This window comes from Lepidochelys kempii, chromosome 14 (assembly GCF_965140285.1).
Source record: "Lepidochelys kempii isolate rLepKem1 chromosome 14, rLepKem1.hap1, whole genome shotgun sequence".
NCBI classification, from domain to species: Eukaryota; Metazoa; Chordata; order Testudines; family Cheloniidae; genus Lepidochelys; species Lepidochelys kempii.
The window spans coordinates 23,781,739-23,800,809 of NC_136393.1; the positions used below are offsets into that span (position 1 = coordinate 23,781,739).

General features: G+C 50.2%; 1 protein-coding gene across 6 annotated transcripts in view; it reads right to left on the minus strand.

Annotated features, from left to right (window-relative positions):
* NDEL1 (nudE neurodevelopment protein 1 like 1) overlaps window positions 1-17,687 on the minus strand; it is a 44,678-nt gene extending 26,991 nt beyond the window's left edge. For 3 of the 6 annotated variants that reach the window (XM_073310860.2, XM_073310862.2, XM_073310861.2), the window contains exon 1: window positions 17,583-17,687. The gene's annotated coding sequence lies outside the window, so the exon portion shown is untranslated. Of the gene's footprint in view, window positions 1-16,916; window positions 17,076-17,582 lie in introns of those variants that run through there. The other 3 variants (XM_073310865.2, XM_073310864.1, XM_073310863.1) reach the window with 3 other exon arrangements.
* Between the last annotated feature and the right edge of the window lie 1,384 nt (window positions 17,688-19,071).

Consider the following 19,071-nt stretch of genomic DNA (forward strand, 5'->3'; position numbering starts at 1 on the left):
AAAGGCCTCATCTTTTATACTAGCATCTGGTCCATTGCTCAAGCCCTGTGACCCAGGTTTCATTGTTAAATCCCATGAAGGAGGGTAGGAATGGGCTGGTTTCTCCCCCACCTTCAGGGCAGACACTTTAAACTAGTGTTTCTCAAATGCAGCCACCCTTGCCGCATGCAGCCACCAAGGACTTTTCTTGAGCCACAGCCTCCTGGTCTATGATGGGGGGTGAGGGGGAGGGCTAAAGCAGCAGCCCCCTCCCCCAGAGCCACCACCAGTGGTTGGGCCCTGCCCACCTCTGGAGACACAAAAGCTGGAGGAGCAGGCAGGCAGTGGGTTCCCCACCTTCCCAGGGCTGGTGGTATCAGGCTCCAGCCACGAGGTTTCAGGCTCCATTCCCTCACCATATGGTGGCGGGCTCTGGCCCCAAGCTCACCCCCCTCCTCCAGTGCCCCCGGCCCCCAATGCTTCCATATTCACCTCCCCATCCCAGGCTTGCCGGGGCTGAGTAAGTCTGCTGTGAAAAGTGATATTTGTATGTTTGTTAATGTCACTTTTCACAGCAGACTTAGTAACTAGCACATCTTGAAGAAAAAAAAAGCAACCAAAAAAAAGCAAAAAAAGACAAGACCGTACGAAGCACCTTATTTGTGTTTCTATTCTGTTTAGGTCCAGTAAAGAATAGAGACAACTGTACATGACTATTTATTATTGAGTCTGGGGGAAAAAATCCTACATCAATAAATTACAATGATTTCAACATGTCTATGTGGATAGTTATTGGTTTTTCCTAAAGTTAATTAAGTATTTTAGGAAAAATTGTCAGAGGCCACCAGAAAAAATTGTTGTGAGAAGCCCTGATTTAAACAACCCTCATAGCACACTGCTCCTGTCAGCTCAATCAGCCATACACAGCTCCTCATTTTGGGCTCTAACAAGCATCAGTGCCCATTTCCACCCCTCCAGGCCTAGACTCGCCAAATTGACATCTCCTGCATCTCTGTGACCCACATTTTAGAGGTCTGGCCAGGCTCAGTAAATGTGGAACACCACAACTGCACTGCATTCAACAGAGGGGGAAAACATGAGCACCTTAGACAGCAGTACTTAATCCATGAATAATGCAAAGGAAAGCTGCCGCTGTATCAGCCTACAGCTGCTACAATTCAGGTCAAGAGACCATATTCATCCAAAGGGCATTAAGCGCCTCAAAAACTCCTCTCCCCCTAGAGTCACTTCAGATGCACCTTGTTTTAGAATCGTGAGTTTATCACTATTTATCTGCTTTGCGATAGCACTCAGGAGCCCGTCATGGACCAGGGCCCCACTGTGTTAGGTGCTGGACCGACACAGAACAAAAACACGGTCCAACCCCCAAAGAGCTTCCAGTCCAAGTAGCCTTTTGCTGTCCATATTTCAATGGACTGAGGATGAGTTTACATGTGGATCTCATGGAGCTTCACTAGAATTCCCTTCCGCACAGTCTGATCAGCACCAGAGCAGCAGATTTTTGCCTGTTAATTTTCACAGGACAGCGCTAGTTGTAGATTCATTTCTTTCGCCGGGGGGAGGGGAGCTGCCTTTGGCTAGGCAGAGCAGCGTGAACACACTTTGTGAGTGCTAGACAGCTCTGGAGCAGCCGCCTGTTCCTAGGCAGTAGCAGCACAGGAGTTCTCAGCAGAAACCACTGGCTGTAAATCTATTTTCACAGCTATTTTTAAGTCTGCGAAAATAAACGTACAGGGAATATGACCCAGTTCTACAGTACATTTCCTTGCACTGGTTATACCTGTTATACCTCTTACCAAGGCAATTTATCATTGTGAAGGTACAAAAGCTTAAGCTTCCATGCAATGGCCTCATACACCCACAGTCCCCTTGACTCAACATCATTAAGGGCACGTAAGTGCAACCTACAGGAATTCAGTCCAACTCTGCTCAAAACCTGACTGAATCAGTGAACCATGTTTGTTGACAGAACCGAGCACGTGTTCAGACCTGTAGCTCTAGGGAACCCATCGCTGCAGCTTGGCACACATGACATGCTTGAGATCAAGAGCAAACACCTTCCCCCCGAGATACAGGATGCACAATACTCAGCCTCTGCAGCTCCGAAGTAGTTAATCTACTAAACAGCCAGCAAGAGGCATGCCAGGAGATTCCAGTTTGGACACGGTGGAGAGCTTGGACGAGGCATCTTACATCGTCTTATAGAAGTACGTCCATCCAAAGACTCCTCCCTGCCCATTCAAATGAGCTACACCCTTGGGATCAAACACCTGAGTCATCCCTGCCAATTGCAAGGGTCGGGAATGGAACACATGAGAGAGGCTAGCAGAGACCTTGAAGCTTTTATGGCTTTGTAGATTGTGGGGAGGGTGGATTCTTTCCTCTCACGAAACTTCACCATTTTACTGTACAACGTGTATTTAAACACAAACTCACTCTTTCCCCTGCCCCAGGATACCCCAGCCTTCAGAGACATAAGCAGCATCTGGCCAAGCTACCTTATTATCTAGAGAGACCACAGCATCTGAGATAAACTTGCTTCAAGGCATGATGGGAGGCTGAGTCAGCCTATAATCCCCTGCAGGACCCTTGGGTGGGAAGGCTCGGAGAAGAAACGAACCTAGCGCCATGACATTTGGCGGTGGGTCTGATACAGGGTGTTCTTCATCCCCAGACCGTATTGGGGCTCAGTGGTAGGAAGGCTATTCTGAGCCCACTGAAGAGCTCTTTCTTGGTTTCATTCCTGAATTTCACACAGAAATGAACTGCTCACCACTGCCAAGTATTATAATTATTATGGTTTGTTTCAGAGGCTGCTGTGGTTGGCACACCACCGTCTCAGCAACTTCCCGACATTTGGGAGGTCACAGAGTGATAGGGAAAGTTTTTAAAAGCTCTGCATTTTTAGGGTCGCTTATAAGGCTTTTGAAATGCCTAAAAACTGTCATTTTGTAAACTATCCATTTTTCCAATTCCAGATGGCACAAAAAGAAACCAAAAAGCTCAGGGAACTTCACTTATATCCCAGCGAGTTAGATCTGGTTCAGCACTGGTGGCTTTTATTGATTCTACATTTGAACAGAGAATCTATTTTCATAAGTTAGGCATAGCTTGTGCCTTCCTTTATTTGACACTTAACTATTAGATGGTTTTAAACAAAACAAAAAACCATCACCTAAAAATAGCATGATAGTTCCGCAGAGAGACTGGAAGGTAGAAGAACAGGTTTCTATTCCCAGCTGCCACTGACCTGCTGCTGTGTGACCTTGGACCAATCCTTTTGTCTCTCCCACCCTTTTTCTTGTCTATTTAGCGAGTGTACGCTCTTCAAAGCGGGGACGATCTTACTATGTATTTGTACAGTGTCTTATAGGCACTACCATGATACACAAAGAAGAAGAAGAGGCTAGTTTGTTGTAAGGCATATATAAGCCAGTGCAATCATGATAACTTAAGTTAACAAAGAATCAGTGCTCTGCTCTATCTATGGTTAATTCCTGGTCCTAGTAGTTATGTAGGGGTGTTCAGAGTCCACTATGGCAAGCCCTTAGTCATGGACTTCAACTGGAGTTTTGCACATGGAGCGTTTGCAGTATCAAGCCTTTAACACGTAACACTGAGGTTTTTAGAGTACAGCTGAGACAATGCATTGGCTTCTCCCAGGACTTTTCCCCACAGAGGATATTTTTGAGCTGGGACATCAAAGCAGGATTCACTGTATGAATACACAGGGCAGCACCACAGTTCAGCATTCATTAGCTGCCCCTGGGAGAACCCAAATAACTGGCCAAAACTCCAGAATTGAAAATATTTCTAAATCAAGAACCAATTTGAAAATGTGCTAGTTCCTTCCAAGCCCTTATTATATAAGTGAACAGGGCTAAACAGCGAGTAGGAGGGAATCTCAGACTGAGACAAGTGTGCTAGTTTTCACAGTTGTGACCATGTTAAAACCTACCAGCTCATGGTCTGTGTGTAGAAGGTATCTGAAGACACTTCTCTTTGCATGGGACCAATTGGCCCCCTGCCTCTGAGAGATTTAGTAATATTAGAATATTTCAGAATCAAATGGTGAACCCACTGCACAGCCTGAGTGAACAGGTTTGATGCTGGAAAGAGCCTGGGAATACTGTCTCCTAATGGTAGGTGTGTGACAGCGCTAATAAAATGAATCCCTGTGAAGCTGCTCTTCAACTAAGAACTTAGGAATTAGAACCCATTGGAACTTAGGGCAGCTCACTGCATAACAGAGTACCTTTAAAACGCTTCCCTAGCCCTCCTCCATGTGACCCTGTGCTGCTGTTAGTGCTCGGACTGAATATCAACCTGAAACAACACTGAGCATGGAACGCAACACGGGATTTAGAATGCAATGCCAACTTTCTGTGAGCACAGACTCCACCCTCACATGTCAATTCAATTCAGTGACCTAGGATAAGCTATACAAATGTGGCCACAGTATGTGAGAAAGTCAGACCCCTCAAGTATCTGTCAGACGCAGGCATGACTCAGCCAAGGTGAGGCTGCATGCAACATCTGTCATTCCTGCAGCCTCCCTTATTTGAACCACTCCTCATCCTCCCATCTAAAGACAGATTATCATTTCATGTGGAAAATAAAACTAACTAGTGTATTTAATGCCCACGAAACAGGTCACTTCTGTATGTGTTAAGCACCTGCTTCTAGGCTACCTCCATACTAGAACCTCACTGGCTTCCCTCCCGCCGACCATTTCTATCCCCCAAATAATTCCAAGACCCAGAAAATGAAATACGGAGGAGGCAAAGCAAGGCTACGTCTCACTGCTCACTAAGCACATGATTTCCAGCTTGCGTATACATACTCGCAGTAGTTCCCACTGAGCTTGTGCAAGTATAAATAGCAGCGTAGCTGCAGTCACACACGTAGCTACAGTGGAAGCATGGCTTAGCCATGCCAAGTACAAACCCACCTGAATCCCATAGGTAAATAGTCGGCATGGCTAAGCTCTGCCACCATAGCCTAAGAGACACAGCCTTCTGTTATCCAGGTCTCACCAGACGTGCTGGAGAGCAGCCTGACTAGTTAACCGATGCTACCATCCAGGGTGATGACAGACTTCCCGTCTCTAAAATCTGCCAAAGGACACTTGACTTGCTCCCCCACTCTTTAAGGTGTCCCTACTATCGGCTGGTAACCTGGTGGATCAGATGCATATTTGACCAAGATAACACATGGCAAGAAGCAAATCCAGGGCCTTTGGGATAAACAAACACCATGTCATCACCCATTCTGGCTGCCAGATTCCTGATCTTCCTGAAACTTAGATTTCCCAGAGATCCCAGGATGTTGCTAGAGAGTCATTCCCTTCCTGCACTAAAGATGCTCTCCAGTTCAGAAAGCTAGTGCTCTCTGGGTCATGAATCGGGCCATCTGCCGCTTCCACCCAGACACCGGTAAAAAGGTAAGAAAGCACACAAGGCTCTGGTCCTACCCATTCTTTACCTTCTTTTATTGGCAATACCTGCTGTGGTCACAGGCAGGAATACTAACTACAGACTGTACAATAACTAACTTTAGACTCTTGGATTCTTGATTGCTTCCCTATCTTAGTTCTCAGGACATGACCAGGAAGCAAACAGCTGGCAAGAGCTAACACATTCACATTGATTTTTTTTTAAAAGTTACTTATTAAAATGTTTGAGATACAGATTATATTTCTTTGGTTGATTTATTATTGCTTTTCTTGTCATGAAATGGGAGCTGGAAGCATTTTCATACACAGATTGGAAGGCTGCCCACTTCCACTGTCGCTTTAGTAAGTGCACCTATTATTGAAATACTATTTTTGCACTTAATATTCTCTGATAAACCACACCAGATGTCTTATGCCTCTTACAACAGCAGCATATGGGCTCCAGCAGAAAGGACACCACGGTCCCAAAGTTGCTGTGTCAGCATAATGGCCCTTTCTCCACCAATGCTAACCAATCCTGCTCTTTAAGTTTAGGTGCTGCAGACTGCCTGGCTCAACTAAGTCCAGCCTGTGGAAAAGATCACAATATAAAAGCCTTTAAGCTATCCAAATGAAGCACAGTGGAAGCCATGGTCTCTTAGCCTGATACATCTCCCTGGAACCTCCCAGTGAGGGAGGTGCCAGTCTATGACAAACCAAACAATTGTCAAATCTGATATCCAGTTGTGGCACATGTAACTTGCAGCCTTGGCAGTACAAGAATATAAACCCAGACATTACGTATCTGAAACCAGCTAGGAGCAAGCTGATGCAAGAAGTCTCTTATCACAAATCAAGTTACAATTACCAATGCATGCTCTATTAGCAATTGTGGCTTGATGTGTGATAAGAGACTTTCCAGGCATTCACATGTTTCACCATACCAGAGTCTCAAACTAACTGAAGCACAGCATAGAATCTACCTCTACCAGCTGCCAAATGGCACATGCCAAAGCACCTTCAAAGAGAAAGATAAAAGGCTCACTCAGGCATCAAACCTGCAGGCATAGGAAACAAAAGCCCCACAAACATACAGACCTTCGAGAACAACCTAGATCCACATCCCTGAAATCCTTGAGGGCCAGACCCATTCAAAGCAGCCAGGCTGGGGTGTGGGGGAGCACACACATCCCAGCACAGAGACTATGAAAAGATATGCTCCTCCCTGCTAGTTTCTGTCCATCTCTCTGGAAAACTGTCTCTGAAGAAGCCAAGGGGGTTAGTGTCAATTTGTTGAGCCAACCCAGAGCTCCAGTTGGTGGTAACAATGCTGCTCTCCCTCTGCTTCCCTAATAAAAAGTGGTTTGTTTCCACTTCCTGACTGGGCAGTTAATCCTGCACTTGGAACTTGGGAAAGGGATGCTGCAAAACGATCAGAGAGAGGAGAACGCAGTTTGCCATGCAGCCAATATTGAACTGTTTACTGTGGAGTCACAGAGATTAAATTGAGCCGGCAATTGTTTCCAACATCTAAGCAGACAAAAGACTCCATACACAACCAATGGAGTTTAGTGATGCTGGGGAATGGAAATAGGGGAAGTTTATGCACTGACCTCCCAGAACCTCTGGTACGGTATATGTCACATAGTCTATAGGATACACACAGGCCTTGTTAAAACTACACTGATGCCAGGTCTACGCTACATATTTCTGCGGGTATATTGGTCAGGGGTGTCCTTTTGCCAGTCCTGCATAGCTTATTTCACCCAGGAGTGGTAGAATAAGCTATGCCAGCTAAAGTGATTAGTTTTGCTTTGCCAGCGTAGTATACCAATACAGCTCTAGCGACACAGCAATCCTAGTGCAGCTACCAAGAGGTAAGCTCACCAAGGTCAACTCAGGTGGAAATGGTGTGCAAGACTTCGTCAAGTTGACCTCACGGTAAAACTAAAGCGCCTTGTGTTCCCTGTGTTTTTATCTTAGGATAGCTCATGCATGTCACCCCAAGGCAAAAAGACCACCTTTTTTAGCAGCAAAGAAAAGGCCTTTGTTATAGCCAAGCCTCAAACCATGGCAGAGGCTCATATGGATGACAGACCCGACATGTGTTAGCTCCAGGAATACACTGCTTAATTACGACTGAGCCAATGATATGATGGGTGTGGTTAATTCGTACTGTCAGTTCAGAATGTCTGCGTATGTAGTCACAGTATATCATCAATGCACCAAACACTGAAAACAACAATCCTTTCTGACCCTTTTTTGCCCCAGTACAATTCCTGCCTACTAGTTACACCCCAATCCAACAAACCACTGGCCCTGGCAGCAAGCTGCTCCTGGACTAAGACTCCTTTACGGTGTCCCACCCCCATTCCCTAGTCCAAATGCAGCCAAGTTTCCCAAGCAATTTGCAACTCCTAGCTGCAGATTTTCGTGTTTAATCAGCTCTTTTCTGTGCTTAGCTGTCACACTCCCAGCACAGTTCTCTCCACCTCCCATGACCTGATTAGCTTGTCAATTTCATTCGGAATTTAAAATTCCTATTAACTGCCACTGAACAGGCCCTCTTGAGGTACACGGGCAGGTGAGCATAGCTTGTCTAGCCACGCCTCAGAAGGGAAAGAGATGCTTGAAAGTCAAGCTGTAACCCTAGAAAATCCTCCTGAGTTGCTCTGTTACTCCTGACTAGCATATCTGGTGCAATTTGTGACACCCACACGTCACACTAGGACCACTAAGCAGCAGATCAAACCACCAGGTAAGCTGAGAGGCAGGTTTGATGGCCACCAAGAACCACAAAATAAAGAAAAAATAATTATTTAAAAGAGGTCTGATCTATCAACTAGTTGACACGAAATCTGTATAGAGCAACTACTCAAATAGTGATTGCACTTCTGCAGAAATATCCAGGGAGAACGCAGCCCATGCAGGAATGATGAATAATCCGCTTCTTACAACTGGCTTTGTCGTCAGCAGAGTTTGCTGAACAGACACTAATCAGCACTTCCTCACAATTACTGCTAATGCCAGTGTTTCCCAAACTCTGGCCTGTGGGCTCCTAGGGGTCTCTATAACCTTCAGCTGGAATGATGCCTCCCTGCCCAGGTAGACAGACATGCACTAGCTCTGCATGAGCGAGTGCTCTAAAAGTAGCAGTGTGGATGTTACGGCTCAGGCTTACCCCTCTCTCATCGCACCCCCAGTACAAGCCCACGCAAACCCCTGGGTTACAAACTCAGATGGCTAGCCCATGCCGCTGCTTGTGCCATAGCATCAACACTTCTACTTTTAGCATGCTAGCTCAACTTGAACTAGTGTATGCCTGTGTACCCAGGCTGGGAGGTATGCTCCCAGCCACAGCGTAGGGGAACCCTGGGAATCTGCAGAGTGCTGAGAGATCACATGCTGTTGGCTTTCATTGTCTCCAACTGCTTCTATGAGCATCCAGGCTCTTAAGTGGAAGGAAGAGCAAAAGGCAATTGGAATCCATCAGCCAGCCTAGCTGTCCCCCTGGGGCCCACTGCTACATAGATGGAAGAGATGAAGGAGCCACCTTCAGGGACTGGAGCCATCAGTGAAACTGCAGCTGCTAGGGACCAGTAGGAGATAGAAACAAGGGCGGTATGCCCAGGGGAGAAGAGAACCAAGCATCAGGGAAAGGTACCAGAGAGCAGAGAACCATGGGCAAGAGAGAGGAAAAGTTGAGTCAGGGTAACCAGGCTGATTGATTTTAACAAAAACTGGGCAAAAGACTTATTGCACTAATGACACCAAAAATACACTAAACATTTCCCTAATGTCACTTCACTATGGAAGCAACTGCCATGGGCACATTAAGTGATCAGGAATGGGAGAAAAGGTGGTTTCCTCAACTGTGAATGGAAAGAAGAGCATCCAAGATACATCTACCGAGATGTGCTCCAGCTTACTAAATAAGTTTGAGAACCCTTGGCTTACACAATTGTAAGTCCACATCCCAAAGTCCACTCAGGCCTTTACCTGAGTAAAGACTGCAGATTGTGGCCTTAGAGAACTGTTGATGTCCAATCAATGAACTCACTTGCTAACAAAAGCTTTCTTCCCCTACTACCAACCACCAGATGTCTGAACTGAACATGCCGTGGTAGAGAATTAAGGTGAAGAATGTTTGCAGAATGATCCTTAAATACAATTTTAAAAAGTGGTGTCAAGAGGTAAAATGTAATGGGAGTAATAAGAAAATCTGTCTCCTTTAAACAGATGCAAAGATGCTGAGCACACATAAATTAGCAGCTGTTTTCATGGATGAATTTTAAATTCTGGAGAGGTTCCCATTTAGCTAACAGGCCAGGATACAAGTGTGGCAGTTTAAAAAAAATAAATCCCAAAATACTGCACTTTGATAAAGAACCTGTTATCAGTGTGCCTATTCCCGTCAGACACCAATGTCAAGGGAATGACTGTAATAAAGGGAAATTGCCTTTTACAAATATATATTTAATAGCTCGTAATGTTCAGCCCACACAGCCACCTCAATTTGAGAGAGAACACTGCTCAGTGAATTCGGTTCTGCTGGAAGTGTCATTTCAAAATAAGTTACTTATATGTATGAAGCTCAGTGTCAGTTGATGCCACATATGAAGTGTATATGCACTCAGGTATTAATAGCGCAGCGCACATTTTATAAGCGATGTAAGTTAGGGCGGTCCTCCAGAGTTAATGTATCCTCAGAGCTGCAAAGTTTCCTCTGATTTTTCCACACAGAGAATGAAAACCAGCCAAACTCCAGCATCAGCCCTCCCCATCAATTACATGATGCAACCCTGTTGTATTTATTAAAAACCAACCTTTCTGAAACTTGGGTGCCTTAACTTAGGCCCCTAAAAATCCATATGTTGTCATCAAATTCAAGTGACCTGATTTTCACAGATCATTTGTTTTTGAACCTACCTTTAAGCACCCAAATGTGAAACCTGAATTTTGAGGGTATGCACATCAACAGTGAACCGTGATTCCAGCAAGACTTCCTGTGTCCAATCAGATCAGAACTGGATTCAGTTCCCTGCGCACAAACACAGGTAAGAGTGACTACTCCAGCTCACCAGATTAAATCCAGCATCTTCAGATGTGCTAGCCCAGCAGGCACTGGGGCTGCTCAATGGGATCAGAATTCAGGTTTATAACACAGTCCATTTCTGGCTGGCAGAAGCCGAGGACACACTTTCTGTCTCATTGATATCACACACTGCTTTCCATTGACACAGTGATGAGGCATTCTCCAGGCATTTAACACAAGTTGTCCAAACAATAAGACAGCTGCCCCTCAAACCCTCGTTGCAATGATGGACAGAAAGTAGTCCAGTTTGGAGCCTGGTCTCGCCATTAGTCCAAGGCAGTGGTCACCAATCGGTCGATTGCGATCGACTGGTCGACCCTGGAGACTCTCCCAGTCGATCGCAATCTCCGGCCGCTAAAAGTCTGGTGGGCTCCCTGCCTGCCCCGGCCCCATGCTGCTCCCGGAAGCAGCCAGCCTGCCTCCGGGGGCGGGAGGCAGGGGAGAAGGGGAAGGGAGGCAGGGGTCTCTGCGCGCTGCTCCTGCCTGCAAGCACCGCCCCCACAGTTCCCATTGGCCGGGAATGGAGAACTGTGGCCAATGGGAGCTGCGGAGGTGGTGCCTGCAGAGGGGGCAGTGCGCGGAACCACGTGCCCTCCCCCAGGGGTGCGTTGGCCCCTTCCAGGAGCAACATAGGGCCAGAGCAGGCAGGGAGCCTGCCTTAGGCCTTGTCTACACTGCCACTTACAGCGCTGAAACTTTCTTTGCTCAGAGGTGTGAAAAAACAACTCCCTGAGCGATGCAAGTTTCAGCGCTGTAAAGTGGCAGCATAGATAGTGTTACAGCACTGGCAGCTGCGTTCCCAGCGCCGGTAGCTCCACCTCGCGGAGGTGGCTTATTACAGCACTGGGAGAGCTCTCCCCAGTGCTGGAGCTGCAACTACACAGCCATATCAAAGCACTGCCACGGCAGCGCTTTAACTTCGGCTGTGTAGACGTACCCTTAGCCTCACTGCGCAGCTGCCTTGGAGCCGCCTGAGGTAAGTGCCGCCCAGTGGGAGCCCGCACCCCAACCCCCAGCACCGAGTCCCCTCCCAGAGCCAGGTCCCCATACCGCCTCCTGCACCCCAACACTCTGCCCCAGCCCAGAGCCCCCTCCACCACCCAAAACTCCCTCCGAGAGCTTGCACCCCGCCCCTTCTCCTGAATCCCAACCTCCTGCCCCAGGCTCAGCCCAGAGCCCGCTCCCACACTCCAAACCCCTGGGCCCCAGCCCAGAGCCTGCACCCTGTCCCAAACCGCAACCCCCTGCCCCAGCCTGGTGAAAGCGAGTGAGAGTTGGGGAGAGTGAGTGACAGACAGGAGAGGATGGCGTGAGCAGGGCGGGGCCTTACGGAAGCAGCGGGGTAGATCCTGGGTTGCACTTAAATTCAAAAAGCGATCTTGTGCGTAACAAAGTTGGAGACCACTGGTCCAAGGCATTTGGGCTGCACCTTTCTCCCGGCAAATAACAAACAGAGACAGTTCAGACTTGTCAGTGTGGCTCCAGGGCTAGGCCATGCTCGTTGCCCATCCAAAGACCAGATTTTCTGCCTCCAGCAATGCAAAAAAAGCAGACTCTAGGACTCCCACCTTGCCTAACCACTGACATTCCAATTTTTAAAGTTTCTTGGAGGCAGCAGTGAGCCCCCTTCCTCTTTGGAGGTCCAACATCCCCGAGGCTTTACTCCCCAAACAAAACTACCTGCCAAGCTCCTTCTCCATCATGGTCAAGATTAAAAATGAAAGTGGTCAGACTGGCCCTTCAAGATTTCCAGGACAGCTGAGGAAGGAGCACATCCTGATTCAATCACACGGGATGACCATGGGATACATAAACTAGCAAGAAGACACAAAAAGCTCAAGTCCAAAGTGATGCAGATTCTCTTCTGATTAGAGGTCACCTAGCCTCCATCAGGGCACCTCACACAGAAGGGACACTGAACACTAAAGCAGACTGGCAAAGCCATGAACTGACAGGTAACTGAGAATGGTTCCTGAACAAAGAAGTATTCCAGCTGATATCCACGGGGCCAGACTGCTCCCATGTGGACCCATCTTCATGCAGTCAAAATGCAAAAACTAAGCTCATGTTCACGAGAGCAGACATCACTGGGAACAAATGCTCTGGTTCACAAATGGACATATCTCTTATGTGCCCTCCTTGTCCCCAGGTCGGCTTTTGCATCCCAAACCAGGTTACACAAGTCTGACAATTGGTTACTGAGCAGCAACAGATGGAATATTCTTCCAGTGTAATAGATACACTCCAGACTCTCTATCCTCCTGAACCTCACAGGATATGGCCAAAACTCTTACTAGTGTCAAGACCCAGGAAACCAAACATCCCAGTTCCGCTGGATTTCTTACAGAACAGCCGAGACCTCCCCTCGCTGCATCTCACATCTCAGAGCTAAAGTGTCCTGAACACAAGCTGATCCAATCTGTAGCAGATATTAGGGTTCCCTTGGGTGGTGGCAGGATATCTGTCCAAACCAACAGTCAGGCCTATCTGCCTGGCCTGGAACCTGCACCAGAGTAACAAGCTCTCGCAACCATCCATTCAAACAATGGCATCTAGGTGTCTGTATTTCCAATCCTTGAAGATATAGCTCCCGGTTACAATCCCACTAGCTAGAAGAGTCTCTAAAATATCTGCTCTTAAAAGACCAGAGCCTTACTGGGCATCCTAAGAGCCTAAGGTAGTTCTTTTATACTCATTCACTACCCAGGAAAATTCTTCCTTCCACACATGCCAGGAGATTATTCTTCCTGAGTTTTCCCCAAAGCCTAACCAACCAGAAGAAAAACCATAAACTGTGGGATATTAGATGTGAGAAGACCAGCTAGGGGGATCGAGTGCAGCATCAGCAAAATGTATGCAGATCCAGACTGATCTCAGAAGGCATTGTGCCTACTCCACATGTTCTCCAGCAGCCTTCTGGGCAGAAAGACTGACGGTCACCAGAAGAACTCTGTAAAGTGGCAACCAGGTCACTCATTTTCAAACCCTTTATTCAAGCACTACAGGCTCGACCTCCTATCCTTCACAGAAGCATCCTTCTGCAGGAAGGTGATCCAAGTGGTAATTCCAACATTAGATTAATAATAATTAGATTAATTCTAGAGAAGAGAGAACCTTCTTCTGTTTTATTCATCTCTCTCCCTGACTATTTTTTTTTTTTAAAGTGGTCACTACATATCTGGGACTGGGAAAGAGCTCAGGATTCAGAAGGGAAAGTTTGTTACCTAACCATGATTTCCCTTCTGGGACTGATCTCTCCCCAGATCTCCCCTTCCCGAGGTAAACTCTTCAGGTATGTCTCGGAGGACATCTTCCTGGGACCACGTATATAGTTATCCCAGTTGAACAAGCATTGCCTTAAAAAGTTAAAATGTAAGACAAATAGTGTTTTGATACAGCTGTGGAAATAAACATCTGGCATGCAGTCCGAAGGGTCATGGCCAAATCTTGGTGCCCTGTGGACAACCCAGAACTGCCTTGGATACCTCCCAAATGTCACAGATGGGGAAAGATGTCAATCCCAGAAAGTTATTCAAGGAGCAATTTTTCCAGAATCACCCTTAGAGAAGTTGGAGGCAATGGCTTGTTATGGCAAACACACCTGGGGATCTTCATTGTTTTCTAGCAAGAAACATGGTGACAGTTTTATTGGGGCTAAAGAGCCGTTGAACTCCTGCTCCACACTTCTATTTGTCAATCTTTATGCAGCTAATATTTACAAGAGATAGAGAACACAGAGGTAACTGTGTACACAAGGCTGCCCACGAGGCCATCCCTTTTTGCAACAATTAAGATTTTCTGCTATAACCAGGAATTAATTTTCCAGACTACTCAGGACTCTGTTTGCCATCAAATAAACTGGACACATTAGCACAATTTTCACTCTATCCAAGCTGGACCATCCTATAGTTCATATTAATAACATAGGTAAAATGTTCCAATCAGAAACATCCGAGGAGACAAATCTATTTTAGTTATGTGAGTGCAACGTAAGTACATAGCTACACAAATGAAAAGGGGAATTTTGTATTTTGTATTTTTTTTTAACTGAACAAGGACAAGCTATCCCAAATTAATGAAAAGTTTCTGATCTCCAATTTGTATTGTTAACTGATCACTTGAGAAACACAACTCTAACCACAACAAGTGAATACTACAACACATAAAACATTCTGCCCAGAGACAGGCACAGAAATCACTTTCATCGGTATAAAACCACAACGATTTCCTTGACTAGCAGAGTTCAATGTGCACTGCAGAGGCAGCATGCTCAAGCGAGCTGAGAGGAGGAAGACATAGCCTCACCAGCAAATTCTGATTAAGGAACAAGGGACCGTAAGAGCCCTATTTAGGCAGAAGAATGGTGGCTGGAATATGGCACAATGTGGGAGGAAGCTGTGAAGTTGGATCCTTCCTTAGGGTTTCAGCAAGGTGTTGCCTGTTCCAACTGCCTTCACCTACCTACCAACAGATTTGTGATACTTAGTTCAAGCTTTTCAGGCCACCACCCCCCACCCCGGGTAAAAATTCTCTCGTGAAGAATAGACTGAGCTAACTCCCAAACCTGCCCTTTTCTTTGCGGTAATAGAAATAGTATTTTTAATGACTCACTGGAACTAAGTGCATTTGACATCATGAGCGTATTTGTGTATCCTAGCAACCATCTGACAGCAAACATTTTGCAGGCCTTTCCCCTTCTCCAAACACAGCAGTGAGGATAGATTCCAGGGCATTCTCAATAAGACAACTAGTTTTGGCAACTAATATATATATATATATAAAAAGACAATCCAACCCCATTACCCACCTTCCTCCCTGGCCCAAAAGTTTGCCTTCACCAAGAAAAGTAATCCTGCTGAAAGTGGGTTTTCACTCGTTGGTTTAGGGGACATAATGGTGACTGGCCAGCGGAGACAAATCACATTCAGCATCATAAAAGATAATCATTGGGAAAATCTACTAGGAGCAGGTTTTACCTACAACTAGCTGACACAATGCTGAATGCAACTTGTCTCTAGCCACACTGAACACTCAGGTGTAGTCAGCATCACGTCTGCTACCCAGAACACTGAAATCACATGCAACAAGGATTATACATTCTAGGGAATATGATCCCCCTGCTCCTCCCAACTGTCGCATCATCCATGTGGACCCTGCACCTCATTTTATTCACTGTGTCTGTCAGCCCATGGGGACCCTGCACTCCATATACCCTCACAGGGACCCCACGCCGCCAGCCTCTGCACCCCCCATCAATCATTGCACCCCCCAAGACCCCACGCCCCCGGGCTCCAAACACCCCATCAGCCTCTGCACCCCCACACTGGGACCCCACGCCCCCGGGCTCCAAACACCCCATCAGCCTCTGCACCCCCCCGAGACCCCACGCCCCCGGGCTCCAAACACCCCATCAGCCTCTGCACCCCCCCCCGAGACCCCACGCCCCCGGGGCTCCAAACACCCCATCAGCCTCTGCACCCCCCCCGAGACCCCACGCCCCCGGGCTCCAAACACCCCATCAGCCTCTGCACCCCCACACTGGGACCCCACGCCCCCGGGCTCCAAACACCCCATCAGCCTCTGCACCCCCACCGAGACCCCACGCCCCCGGGCTCCAAACACCCCATCAGCCTCTGCACCCCCACACTGGGACCCCACGCCCCCGGGGCTCCAAACACCCCATCAGCCTCTGCACCCCCACACTGGGACCCCACGCCCCCGGGGCTCCAAACACCCCATCAGCCTCTGCACCCCCACACTGGGACCCCACGCCCCCGGGGCTCCAAACACCCCATCAGCCTCTGCACCCCCCCCCGAGACCCCACGCCCCCGGGCTCCAAACACCCCATCAGCCTCTGCACCCCCCCCCCCGAGACCCCACGCCCCCGGGCTCCAAACACCCCATCAGCCTCTGCACCCCCACCGAGACCCCACGCCCCCGGGCTCCAAACACCCCATCAGCCTCTGCACCCCCACACTGGGACCCCACGCCCCCGGGGCTCCAAACACCCCATCAGCCTCTGCACCCCCACACTGGGACCCCACGCCCCCGGGGCTCCAAACACCCCATCAGCCTCTGCACCCCCCCCCGAGACCCCACGCCCCCGGGCTCCAAACACCCCATCAGCCTCTGCACCCCCCCCCCCGAGACCCCACGCCCCCGGGCTCCAAACACCCCATCAGCCTCTGCACCCCCCCCGAGACCCCACGCCCCCGGGGCTCCAAACACCCCATCAGCCTCTGCACCCCCACACTGGGACCCCACGCCCCCCAACCTCTACACCCTCACCAGGCAGGACACCGATCTATGAGGATCCTGTGCCCCACAACCCCCCAGCCTGTGTCCCCCTACCAGGCACTGCCCCACATCCCCCAACTTCCACACACCTCACCAGTCACCGCGCCCTGCGCCCCGCACGGGGCAGGCGGGGATGGCCCGAGACGCGGCGCCACCGGCCCCGGGGGCCAAGGGCCGCTGCGCTCTGCTCCGGCGGGAGGCTCCGGCAGCGCCGGGTTCAGGGATCCCCGCCCCCACCCGCTGCTGCCCAGGCCTCGCTGGCGAGTGACGAGGCCGTCACTAATCGCAGCCCGTAAGCCAATGGCAGGAGGGGGCGGGACCTGCCCCGTTGTCAATTTACATCCAATCCGGTGAGGTTTGCGGAGCAGGAAACCGCGGACCCAGCCGTGGGGCCACCCGCCCCCGTACGCCCCCGGCCGGCCCTGCCCGCGCGGCTCCTCTCCTCTCCTCTCCTCTCCTCTCCTCTCCTCTCCTCTCCTCCAAGGCGCCGCTTGCCCCTGAGGAGACCCCGACCCCGAGACACACCCCCAGGCCCTTCCGGCTTCCGTGCCCGCCACAGGGCGTCTCCCCTCAGCCCCCACCGCGGCGCCCCTCCCGGCTTCCGTCCGCCCGCCGCCGCCCCGGCAGCCCCCCGCTGACACACTCATCCCCAGAGCCGAAGAGCCCGCGCTCCTGCTCCCGAGCCAGCTCCGCGCGCCCCGCACTCAGGCCGGCCCCGCCCCGCAGCGGACACCGGGCCCGGGGCCCGGACTCACCCGGGTGCATCCCCTGTCACGGCAGCAGCATCTCCCCAGTCGCGTCCCCCGGCTCCGAAGCCTGCATCATCCGGGCTCCGCGGGGGCGGGGCCGCCGCTGTGACGCCGGCCGACGGGGCGGGGCTTGGGCCGCACATCGCAGCGAGCGGCGGGGCCGCGGCCGAGACTCGCCCGTGTGGGGGGCGGAGCTATGGCTGCGCTTGGCCCACGGGGGCGGGGCTAGGAGCCGGCTTCCAGCCGCCAGATCCCCCGCTGCTCGCCCCTGGGGGCGGGGCGCGGGCCTGGCCTTGCTCCGCCCTTGCTCCGCCCCGCCCCCCGAGGCCGGCGCCGGGGCGTGGACCTGCCGCAGCCCGGGAGTCGGCGGGGCGGGGCGGGGCGGGGCCTGGAGGCGCCCTGCCGCGAGGCAGCCGGGGCTGGGGGCGTTTGCAGCAGAGCTGCCCGGGTGGGTAACGGGGCGTCGGGCCTGCCTTGTCCTGCGGCTCAGCCCGTGATGCCAGGGCCCCTGCTGGCCCGATGGGGAAACCGCTGGGCCCCGGCCCTGCCGGGCGTAAGGGGGCGGGGTGCCAAGGGGGCAATGTGTGGGCCGGTCCCCCTGAGACGGGGTAGCTCTGAGCTGGCCAAGGCTTTGTGAGAACCCCATTAGGGCCTGGCGGGGCCGCAGCTCGCTGCGTCTGGGCCTCGGTCCGCCCGGGTGCCGCAGGGATGATCCAGACACACCGTGGCAACGATTCCCCGGGCCTTGTCTTGGAAGTAAAGGACGTGCAGAAACGAGCTGTGCTTGCAGGTGGAGAGGGGTCTGCTGGGTCGGGGGGATCGAGGCAAGCAGGGCGATTGCCTGGCACCAGAGTACAGCGCCTGGGTGGCCCTGCTCCTGTGCCCCGGGGACTGGGTTCAGATCACCCTTCATGCTTCAGATATCGAAGCAGCAGGGCCGTGACTGAGCAAACGGAGCAGCTCTGTGCTCGGCGACAGCTCACATGCCGCCCAGGATGGCGGAGGAAGAAAGTTGGCTGCGGCGCTAATGAAGGGGGTACGCTCTACGGCTGTTCTGCCTTCCCAGACATGCTGTCCTGCTGCGAGGGAAGCACGGCGTGTTATCTCGAGAGCTGATCAAACAAATGGGGTAGAAAATGGCTTTTTGTCAAACAAAGGCTTTTGTAGAAGTCACTTTCAATTATTTTCCCCTTTTTTGATAGAAAAACCTGAAACCAAACATTGGTTAAAATGTTTTGGGTTTTGTTTTAAAAAATTACCAAAAACTTTAACCAAAACTGTCTTGTGTCAACCTTCCCATTCTCTCCCCCCCCCCTTTTTTTTTAAAAAAAGGGAAATTTTAACTAACAATTTTAACGAACAAAAAATATTTTTAGTTTTCCTGTGAAGAAAAATTGGCATTTTTGGTAAATCCCCAGGGAGGACTAACCACGTGAGAACTCCAAGGAGAATCATCAGTGCTCATAGAAAGACAGCAGATCTGTGCCATTCCCTG